The sequence below is a fragment of the Muntiacus reevesi genome, chromosome 6, assembly GCF_963930625.1.
Source record: "Muntiacus reevesi chromosome 6, mMunRee1.1, whole genome shotgun sequence".
NCBI classification, from domain to species: domain Eukaryota; kingdom Metazoa; phylum Chordata; class Mammalia; order Artiodactyla; family Cervidae; genus Muntiacus; species Muntiacus reevesi.
This window is the reverse complement of record NC_089254.1, coordinates 105,971,380-105,982,045: the sequence shown is the minus strand read 5'-3', so window position 1 is coordinate 105,982,045 and position 10,666 is coordinate 105,971,380.

Below are 10,666 nucleotides of genomic sequence, written 5' to 3'. Positions count from 1 at the left end.
AGGAGGCGGGGCCCTGTGGTGGGATCCTCTTGCAGTAAGTCATGACTCTGACCTTGTCAGAAATTTGTAGGGAACCAAAGGTCCATATAGTCAGAGCTATGATTTTTCCAGTAGTCATGTATGGATGTGAGAGTTGGACTGTAAAGAAAGCTGAGCGTTGAAGAATTGATGCTTTTGAACTACGGCGTTGGAGAAGACTCTTGAGAGTCCCTTGGACTGCAAGGAGACCCAACCAGTCCATCCTGAAGGAAATCGGTCCTGGGTGTTCATTGGCAGGACTGTTGTTGAAGCTGAAACTCCAATACTTCGACCACCTAATGCAAACAACTGACTCATTTGAAAAGACCCTGATGCTGGGAAAGATTGAAGGCGGGAGGAGATGGGGATGACAGAGGATGAGATGGTTGGATGGCATCACCAACTCAATGAACATGAGTTTGAGTAAACTCAGAGTTGGTGATGGACAGGGAGGCCTGGCAGGCTGCAGTCCATAGGGTCGCAAAGAGCGACTGAACAACTGAACTGAACTGAAGTCACAGTTTGGGGTTTTCCAGGTGACTCAGTGGTAAAGAATCTGCCTGCCAATGCAGGAGACGAAGGAGAAACTCAGGTTCCATCCCAGGGTCGGGAAGATTCCCCTGGAGAAGGGAATGGCAACCTACTCCAGTATTCTTGCCTGGGAAATCCCATGGACAGAGGAGCCTGGTGGGCTACAGTCCATGGGGCCCCAAAGAGTCAGACACAACCGAGCATGCACACACTGATGATTTTAAGTAGGTAAGTGGTGTGATCGGATCGAGGTAATCACAGGGGTAAAAGGTAATATTTATTGGACATTTAGCAAAAGCCAGGCCCTGTGTCTAGCAGTTTGCCGATTATCCCACTTCAGTGATCTGTGAGGGAGACACTCTTGTGCTCACTTTACAGCTGAAGAAGGGAAGTGGGTGCATGTCTGCAAAGGTAGACCTGGGGTTTGTGGCCCCCCCCCCCCGCAAGTTGTGCATGTCCTCTATAGAAAAGCCAGAGCGGTAGCGGGGAGCCAGGGCCGGCTGCAAGGAGCGAGGCTGCTCTAGGGCTGCGTGGCTTTAGCAGTCGAGGGCCAGCAGGAGCCGGGGCTGTTGGGGAGGTGAGGGTGGGTGAGTGGATCTGAGAAGACTGGTATCACATCCAGGGTCTGAATCAACTCTTTTGTTATTTACTTGTGAAACTTCTCAAGCGTACACAAAAAAAGGAAGAGAATTATTTAATCGATGCCCTTTACTCATCATCCACCTAAAACAATTACCAAAATCTCGCTGCATTTTCATTGTTCAGTCGCTAAGTTGTGTCCAACTCTGCAACTCCACAGACTAATTTTCATACCCCTTCTTTTAATGACACAGCCAAGACGTGTCATTTCATCCCGACACACTTGAAAACGCATTTTCCTACAGAACCTCATTGCGCTGTCACAGCCACGAAAAAAAACAATGATTCATCCAGTACCTGTCCCGATTTCCCCAATTTTCTCAATATCTTCTTACAGTCAGTCTGTTTGATTCATCAGCCATCTCATCTCAGCTAGAGCAGCTCTGTCACCTCTTCTTTTTTCCCACAGCTGCTCCAGTTTCAGAGGAAAATGACGCGATGACTTGGGTCACTTGTGTTTTGCACAAGTTTGAGGAACGTTCAATGGTCACTGTCTCGGTCGTATACCTAGGAGGTTTGAAAATTGGAGAGATCCAGACTGGGGGAATAAATAGTACCAGATCGTACCAGGCTGATGACAGGTGCCCGGGACTGGCATTCCTTCCGAGTTATTAGAGCAGCAATCCAGGCTGACTCTGCCCTTGGAGTATCTGCGACTTGGTGCAAATGACTTATCTCTTCTCAGAGTTTGTTTTCCCATCTGTAAGGTAAAGACACAGCCTCCTTCACAGGGGATTCATAAGGTTCCAATGCGATGACGTGTGCCTGGAGTTTAGCTTTGTTCCTGGAGTGTGGGAATTCCAGGGAGGGCGGGTGTTCTGGTTAAAGAAGTCACAGCCCTTCTCATAAGTGTTTGTTGTCTGACCTGCTTGCTATGTGATTCCCTGGGTTGGAAAGAAGAAATTGGTACACAAAAAGAACGTCAGCCCCTGAAATGCTGAATCCATGGCCTCTCCTTTCCCCTTTTTTTGGGAACCATTTCTCTTTTTGTCTCTCCTGCCTTTTCTTTTTGTGTGTGTGCGTGGCAAGCTGGATCTTAGTTCCCCTACCAGGGATTGAACCTGTGCCCGCTGCCTTGCAAGCTCAGAGTCTTAACCACTGGACTGCCAGAGAAGTCCCTCTCCCACCTGCTCCAATGGGCCAGGATGGAGCCATTGACCTGGCAGTTGTTCAGACACTGGTAGACCCTAAATGGAGGGTGTGTGTCTGTGTGTGTATAAAACACAGATTTCTGGACCCCAATTCTGGTCTGGGGAATCAGATCAGCAAGGTTACTGCATACTACCTGATTTCAGAAGCTTCCAAATATGCACATTTCATGTGAAATGTAGGCAGGACAGGTCTTATGACCTCTGTCACAAAATAAAGGAAGTAGAGAGAGATCAGAGGACTAAATAATTTGCCCAAAGCCACACAGTAAACTGAGAATCCAGAACAAGAGCTCAGACCCAGTGTTTTTTCCAACAGCGTCTCCCAAGATGTGTTGGCAGAACGCTCATGAAGGAGACTGACACAGGCTCCGTTAAGTTCGATCATGTTGGTAGTTTGGCTTTGGAAATACTGGAATGAAAATAAATGCTTCTGTGGGGTTCTTAACCTCAGATATGCATATGACACCACCCTTATGGCAGAAAGCAAAGAAGAAGTAAAGAGCCTCTTGATGAAAGTGAAACAGGAGGGTGAAAAAGTTGGCTTAAAGTTAAACATTCAGAAAACTAAGATCATGGCATCCAGTCCCATCACTGGGCAAATAGATGGGGAAATAGTGGAAACACTGACAGACTTTATTTTGGGGGCTCCAAAATCACTGCAGATGGTGACTGCAGCCATGAAATTAAAAGACGCTTACTCCTTGGAAGAAAAGTTATGACCAACCTAGACAGCATATTAAAAAGACATTACTTTGCCAACAAAGGTCCATCTAGTCAAGGCTATGGTTTTTCCAGTGGTCGTGTATGGGTGTGAGTGTTAGACCATAAAGAAAGCTGAGCACCAAAGAATTGATGCTTTTGAACTGTGGTGTTGGAGAAGACTCTTGAGAGTCCCTTGGACTGCAAGGAGATCCAACCAGTCCATCCTAAAGGAGATCAGTCCTGGGTGTTCATTGGAAGGACTGATGCTGAAGCTGAAACTCCAGTACTTTGGCCACCTGATGCAAGAACTGACTCCTTGGAAAAGACCCTGATGCTGGGAAAGATTGAAGGCGGGAGGAGAAGGGGATGACAGAGGATGAGATGGTTGGATGGCATCACCGACTCAATGGACATGAGTAAACTCCAGGAGTTGGTGATGGACAGGGAGGCCTGGTGTGCTGCAGTCCATGGGGTTGCGAAGGGTCCGACACGACTGAACTGAACTGTGGGGTTCTTGCTGAAGCTGTCGGAGCCTGGAAGGCACCCGCGTGCTGGAGTCCCCGGGGCAGGTGGGGCCCGCCTTGGCTGTCCCCTGCACGAATCCTCGGGGATCCACAGTGACGTGTGCTCCTGGTGCAGAGCCTTGTGATCACAGATGCATTTTGTGACAACACATGAGCCCTTGGCTCCTTCCCCAGGCCACGAGCAACTACTGGAGCCTTCCCTCTCTTCCGTCTCCACCCCCTTCACCGATGTGGGCCAGCAAGGGCTCCAGGAACCAGAGGACAAGCCTGACCCCGGAGCCCATCTCTATGCACTTGAGCGGCAATGTCACAGATGTATTTACCCCATCTTTTCAAGATCCCATCAGCTGGAGCAAAGGTATTAAACCCCGAGAAGGTGTGTTACTGTGCCTTCTTGCTTCCTGTTAAGATGAATCAGAGATGTTGAAAGTACATTCTCTGGTGCCTTTCCCAAGGCAAAGCGTCCTTCCTACTGTATGTCTGTCCGGCTACCCACGTGGCACGTGGCCAGCTGCACAAAGTGCAGGGCTCGGGGAAGCTGAAGTGAGATCCAGGAGGCCCCCAGGACCAGGCGCAGACCAGAATCCCATTTGAATGAACCAATGGAGAATCTCAGATCCTTGGGTCCACAGGCCTGAGGATCAGGCAGGAAGGGGCCCGCTGCCTCCCCTCCCCCAACACGGTCCCCCCTCGGCTGCTGTCTCTCCTTGCTCTTCACTCGGCTCAGCCCCACCGCACAAAGAGCACAGTTCTCTAATTCATGGTGTTCCCACCTTAGATTACAGCGATACCGGGGCAGAGGGAAGAGGACAAAGGACCACTTGTTGGTAAAGACTGCGATTGGGGGCCTTTTAGCAAGAGAAGGAGCTCTTGTCTATTCTTTCTGGCTTTTCTCGTCTAAAGAAGTGTGAGCTTAGCTCAGGCTGGATTGAAAACTGATGCCTTTGGAGACTTAAAAGGCCTTCAAGGTCAGAGGTCGAAAACTCCAGTGTTCAAAGAAGCTTAGGCTGGAGGCGGGTGTGTGATGGGGAGTGGTGGTGACCAGGGCACACGTGCGATTCTGTGTCCCACCTGCAGGGGGCGCTTGCCGCCTGTAGACCTCTGGTCCCACTGTTGCTATTCTGATTTTTCCAGAAAAGTCCGACCTTGCAATGTGAAATCCCTTAAAGTTTTAAAACATGCATTAGTTGGTATTTACATATAGGCGATGAACAATGTTGTGATAGTTTCAGGTGAAGAGTGAAGGGACTCAGCCATACAGATACATGTATCCATCCTCGCCTAAACCCCCCTCCCATCCAGGCTGCCACTACATTGAACAGAGTTCCATATGCTATGCAGTAGATCCTTGTTGGTTACCCATTGTAAATGCAGCAGTGTACACATGCCCATCCCAAACTCCCTAACTATCCCTTCTCAAAGTCTATGAGTCTGTTTCTGTTTTGTCAGTAAGTTCATTTGTATCATTTCTTTTTAGAGTCCACATATAAGGGGAAATACCCTAATTTTTAAGTGTTAGATCTAATCCACATTATTTTATCAATACTGTGTGGGCCAAAAAAAAAAAAAAAAAAAGGCATCTGAGAGCTGGGTTTGGTTAGAAACTGGCCCTGAGTTTTGGGCTTCCCTGGTGGCTCAGATGGTAAAGAATCTGCCTGCAATGAAGGAAAGCGGGGTTTGATCCCCTGAGTTGGGAGAAGGGAATGGCAACCCACTCCAGTATTCTTGCCTGGAGAATCCCATGAACAGAGGAGACTGGTGGGCCACAGTCCATGGGGTCCCAAAGAACTGGACACAACTGAGCAATCAACACTTTTTTTTTTTTTCCTGATTGTTTTATAATCATAAGAAAGAAACTAGTACCGAGGATGCCCTGAGTGTAACGAAAGCTTAAAAATGGAGTTCTTTTAGAAAAGCTGAAGAGTTGAGTCTGGTGCTGGAATCTGGGCTGAGTTCTCAGCGTTGCTCAGATGGATTGCTGGGTGCACAACATGGTCTGTGCTTCGACCACATTTGAACATGAGAACATGTCCATTTGAACATGGCCACTTGGCCGGGCAGAAGCACTGCCTTTCATGGGTCACTTCAACATGTGCCCAGAGCAGCTAGCTCTGCTTGTCAGAGTCCTTCCCGTTATTTCTCCGATCGCCCCACCCCAGGAGCACACCCCCTCTGCCTTTCGGTCATCCCAAGGCTAACTGGGGTCAGGGAAGGTCCCTGGGGGTGGGGCTAGCTGGAGGCAACCCCCTTCCCCCATCAACATCCGCTGTTCCTGCCAGAGCTTTAGCACTTCTAGCTCCTGCCTTTTTAGGAAACCGAGGCCCAGAGAAGAGGCGGACCTGGCCCAGGGCACTTCCAACCGTTCAGACCTGCGAGGAGTCCGGAGCTCCCATCCGTGGTTCTGTTTCAATGCCTTGGGCCGACACTTCCGGGTTATCACAGGCGAAGACCGACTGCTACCACCAGCCCAGGCTGCTGGTGCTCTGACCTCGGTGCTGCCAGGCCCCGCCCCCATGCCCAGGCCCCTCCCCTCGTGTCCAGGCTCCGCCCCTCACGTCCCGCCCCCCCCTCCCCCCAACTGAAGCGTCTGATCAGACTGAAGGGTCTCTGCCTCCCTCTCAGCCTCTCCCTTCGGGTTCCCCTCTTCCGGGTCTGGAGACCAAGGGCACGGAGAAGGAGCTTTTGCTCTCAGAAAGGGGCTTTGACAATCCCGCTCCTCCCATAGGCGCTCAGAGAAACGTGGGCCTGACTCTTCAGAAGGGCTTTGAGGAAACTCTCCTGAGGGAGGCGAGATGGCAGAGGCAGGGCCAGGCTGAACGGAGGCTAGTGTGTTCCCAAGACCTCTCCACGGGCCGCCGTTCATTCAGGCTGGCACCCGTGGCCCTTCCCTCCGGCCCTAGGAGGTCTGTTTATAAGGAGGATGTGGGGACCAGACCCTCCCTGGGGAAAGGATGAGATCTGGGAGGGAGAGATCACTGAGATGCTGAGGTTGTGAGAAGACCAGATCGCAGCCACCCAAAGTCCAGAGATACCTAAGGAGGGCTACTTGGGGTCTTCACCCTCCTGGGTGAGTGTGGAAGTGGTGCCTGGGGTGGCGCTGGGGTGCAGGACGGCAGGGACCCCCAGGGAGTCACCTGGAGTCACTGCTTCCTATCCCCGTGCCCACCGGTGTCACCACGTTGGCACAGGAGTGTGGGGAAAGACAGGCTCTTCGTGTTTTGAGAGATTAAGAGGAAAGCAGCCAGTAGTCAAGTTACAGATGTGAGAGTTGGACCATAAAGAAGGCTGAGCACTGAAGAATTGATTCTAATTGTAATTCAATTCTAATTGAAACGAGATCAAACCAGGCAATCCTAAAGGAAATTGGTCCTGAATGTTTATTGGAAGGACTGATGCTGAAGTTGAAGCTGCAGTACTTTGGCCACCTGATGTGAAGAGCTGACTCACTGGAAAAAACCCTGATGCTGGGAAGGATTGAGGGCAGGAGGAGAAGGGGACGACAGAGGATGAGATGATTGGATGGCATCACCGACTCCATGGATATGAGTTTGAGCAAGCTCTGGGAGATGGGGAAGGACAGGGAAGCCTGGCGTGCTGCAGTCCATGGGATCCCAAAGAATCTGACATGACTGAGTGACTGAACAAGTCAAGCCAGGGACACAGATTCTTGGGGAACAAGCTCTCCGGTTGGGACCCTGTGCTCCAGGTGCCCGAGCCTCGGATTTACATGCACCCACGGGACTGACAGCTGTGATCTCAAGGGCGGGGTGAAAGGGAGGGGGCTGAGCAGGGAGCACCCAAGCGGGTCTGTCCTCACTCCTGGGACCACTCCAGCTCTGCAACTATCTGGACAGAAAAAGCATCCAAGTGGACTCCAGTGTTATGGATCGAATGTTTGTGTCCTCCTGCCACAACATCCGTATGTCAAAACCCTAACCCCCGTGTATGGCATTTAGGGGTGGGGCCTTCGGGGGTCATTAGGTTCAGACGTGGTTCTGAGGGTGGGGCCTCCATGGTGGTATTAGTGTCCTCGTAAGAAGAGAAAGATGACCAGCACCTCCTCTCTCTCCATGGGCACTTCAACAAGGAAAGGCCACATAAGGACATAGCAAGAAGTTGGGTGTCTACTAGCCAGGAAGGGGGTCCTCACCAAGATCCAAATCAGCTGGGACTTGGACCTCCAGCCTCCAGTCTATTGTTTCATTATAGCTCCCGAGTCAGCTATGACAACTGGTATTATTGGTCTGAATACACACAATCCCTGTGCAGTGGTCCACTCAGACCCCAAGACTCACGTCAACTGGGTGCCAAGGTCAGACCCCCTCCCATGCACCCTGCACCCTGCATACAAGATCTTAGCTCCCTAATCAGGGATCAAACCTGAGCCCACTGCAGTGTCCAGTCTCAAACACTGGACCAGCAGTTAAGGAATGGCATTTCTTAATCATTCTTAACCATGAATAAGAATGTCCCTATTCCATTTTAAAAATATTGTTAGCTGTATTTTCACAATTCAAAGGCACGAGGGCTAAAGAAGGCAAACGTTTGATTTTCAGCCAATTCCCCAGGTGGGTATCAGTGAGTTATAAGAAAAAGACATGACTTCTCTCCGCCCAAATCTTTGGTATTCATACAGTTTTAAGTGTCATTTCCCCAGGTTTTGATTGTTCTGGTTCCCTGTCTATTTCCCTGTGACCCAGGGCTGTAACACATGAAGAGCTAAGGATGCTCAGACAGGAGGTTGGATGATATGCTCCCCTGAATTCTGAGACCCATTGAGGGTGGCTGCCTGACCTCAGCACCTAAGGGGCCTTGCTCACCCACTTGTTCGGCCCCAGGCTGCTTAAGTTGGAGCTTTGAATAAATAGGAACCTGGGGAAGTGTGTGGTGCTGATCACGGGCTCCTGACTCTTTGCCCATGGGGACAAATAATCTTGCTGGCTGTTGGGCCCCATCTTGGAAAGGCGCAGGGAGGAGATGTGGCCAAAGGGGACCTTTCCCAGATAGATTCGGAATGAAGCGAAGGAGGGAAGGTTGAGAGAATTCACCTGGCCTGGGAGGGCACAGAGATGGAAAGAGGGAAAATCCTGCCCTCATAAAGCACTTTGGGAGCATTTGGAGAGGAATCTTTAATAAAATCAGGGCGATCTCTCTTCTCTTTGCCATAACGTAATTGATTAGAACTTCAAGGCAGACATAGTCAAAAGGTTTTCAATGAAGTACTTTCACTGTCTCCTTAAGATAACATTCAGAGTAACCCTGCATCACCCATGCAGACCTGCCCCAACCGGTGGGTCCTCCTTGGTCCAGTCCACAGACACGGCCTCCTGGGGAAAGGACTACAGGCTGTGCTGCGCCCACACTGGGGGGCTGACCAGGCCCACAAATCCAAGGGTCAAGGGAGCACGAACCTTGGCAGACAGCCCCCTCCGCCTTCTGCAGAGCTGTCCACCCGGGCGACCCGAGACCCAGGGGAGGGTTCTGAGCCAGCAGGGCCAGCGAAGCCTGGCTCACCTTGACCCTTGGGTGACGGGAAGAAGGGAGGACATCGGGGTGGACATTGGGGACTGAGCTGTCCCTGGAATCGGGTACTTCCCCCCCCCCCAAAACACATCTGCCACCATTGATCTTACTAACAGGGCAAACCCTGGAACCACTTCCAGCCCATTTTTCTAGGCCATAAAACCAGCAAAAATATTGTCAGTCCTACTCCATTCTCAGGATTGTCACAGCGACCAAGTCTAATGGAATACTTAGTTGAAAGCATGTTTGCAAAGACAAGAAAGTGTGAGGAAGCGTAAGTTACCACCTTGGTCAGTTTCCCCTGGGTACTCTAGTTTGCCAATGTCCTTTTAAAAACTTGAGCCCTGGGATGAAGAGGTACAAATGATTAGCTACAAGGATATATTGTACAGTAGAGTATAGCCTTTGAAAATTCTGCATTACTATACTGTACACCTGTAACATAATAACCTGTAATATAATATTGTATATATTATTGCATAATATAACCTGTAATATAATTTGTACATCAAACATACTTCAATGTGAAAATAAAAATTGAATTGAAAAAAAAAAAAAAAAAAAGAGCTCCGGGCTCATCCTGAGCAGAGCATGCTTCCTGGGGACAGCCTCTGTGTAACTCCACTTGGTTCTGCATTTTTGCTAGATTCTCTTATCTGGTACCTGCTCAGATTTCCTTTCCTTTATAACTGAAAAGAGGCACTTAATTTGTGTCTGTTATCTTGTTAGTTTGTATCTCTTAGTTTCTCATTAGATTGTATCTGTTCAGCCAGGGGAAATGTTTCTGAACCTTGAGACCTAACATCCTTATGGAACTTTTTTATGTGCAAAAGTAAACTCTCTCCAAAACTTCTCGCTCAATCCTCCACACCTCCTATAAAATAGATATTCTGATTATGCCCATTTTAAAGGTGGAGAGACTGAGACACAAGCAAGGTAAGCAACTTGTCCAAAGACATGGAACTAGGACTCAAGCCCAGATACTGTGAAATAAGCCCCTGCTATTAATCTCTCATTGCCTTCCTGATTCTCACAGCATCTTAGCTACTGTGTCCTCAATAAATCTGAGTGAAGTATCTCATTTACGTGAATGATGAAAACAGGTTAGACAGGTCTGGCGGAGGGACAGCCCATAGCACATCACTAGAGACCTCCCCCCCTACCCTGCCCGCCTACCCCCAGGATGGCCTCAGTCCCCATCAGCAGCCTCTGAGTCTGGCTGCTGCATGGACTTCTGGCCCACAAAACAGCATTAGAGATGGGAACAATTTAGTCAAGTCAAGCAGTGCCTTTATAAACAAAAAGAAATTCAGTTATTTTGATGGGTGACTTTTTCTTGTTACTTTCAAATTGGCTCCCAATGTACATCCACCTCCTAAATAATCCATTCCCGAGTTTTGCCCCAGACCAATATCAATTTAGAGATTGTGATTCATGAAAGTCTTACTCTTCTTTTTCCCATCTTGAAAATTGGGACATTTGCCTGCATCTGGTTTTCTGGGACTGTCCATTCTCCTTAATCTCATTCACTCCCTCACTCACCACATTTATTGAGCACCTGGCGTATACAAGGGAGCA